At 38.7% G+C, this 597-nt stretch overlaps 1 protein-coding gene across 1 annotated transcript in view; it reads left to right on the top strand.

The window, feature by feature from the left end:
* Pggt1b (protein geranylgeranyltransferase type I subunit beta) overlaps nucleotides 1–597 on the top strand; it is a 63,377-nt gene that overhangs the window by 11,098 nt on the left and 51,682 nt on the right. The gene's annotated exons all lie outside the window — the stretch shown is intronic.

Here is a 597-nt window from a genome sequence, read left to right as displayed (position 1 = left end):
TGTGTGGCCAGCTCAGCCCACCAGGGGGCGGGGCTGGCTGGCATGTGGTGCTGGGGGATTGAACCGCGGTCCCTTGTGCTTTGCCAAGCTTGTTCTAAGTAGGTGCATTAGACCACTGAGCCATCTCGCCAGCCCCCAAGTTTTTAAAGCTTTTTAAAGGCACTTTATACTTCTTACAATCTAAAATTTTTAATTGTATTTTCAAAATATGTAAGTTAAATAACAAACTAGTATATGTGTTCTATAAACTATTAAGTGTAAAATACTTAAATATACATGTTAGAGATTCTAATCTTAATGAGATCAAGCAGAGCTGCGGATGTAGCTCACTGGTAGAACGTGTGCTTAGCTTGTTTGAGGCCCTGAGTTAATCCCCATCACCACTAAAAATAAAAACAAATCCTAGGAAGTCATACAATTTCTGTCAGTAGTTATAATGTACTTGCCTTATAAGAGTCAGTACTTCTAAACTATAAAACTGGAGTGATCATGTGTAAATCTTCATCCAGTGAATTTTGGATACTTAATAAGTAAAAGCTTTATTTAAAAAGATGAAGTTTTCGGGGCTGGGGAGACAGCTCAGTGTTCTAAGTGCCT

The sequence above is a fragment of the Octodon degus genome, unplaced genomic scaffold (assembly GCF_000260255.1).
Source record: "Octodon degus isolate 3935 unplaced genomic scaffold, OctDeg1.0 scaffold00124, whole genome shotgun sequence".
Lineage (NCBI taxonomy): Eukaryota > Metazoa > Chordata > Mammalia > Rodentia > Octodontidae > Octodon > Octodon degus.
Note: the sequence above shows the minus strand (reverse complement) of the source record. Positions and strands in the feature narration are given on the sequence as shown.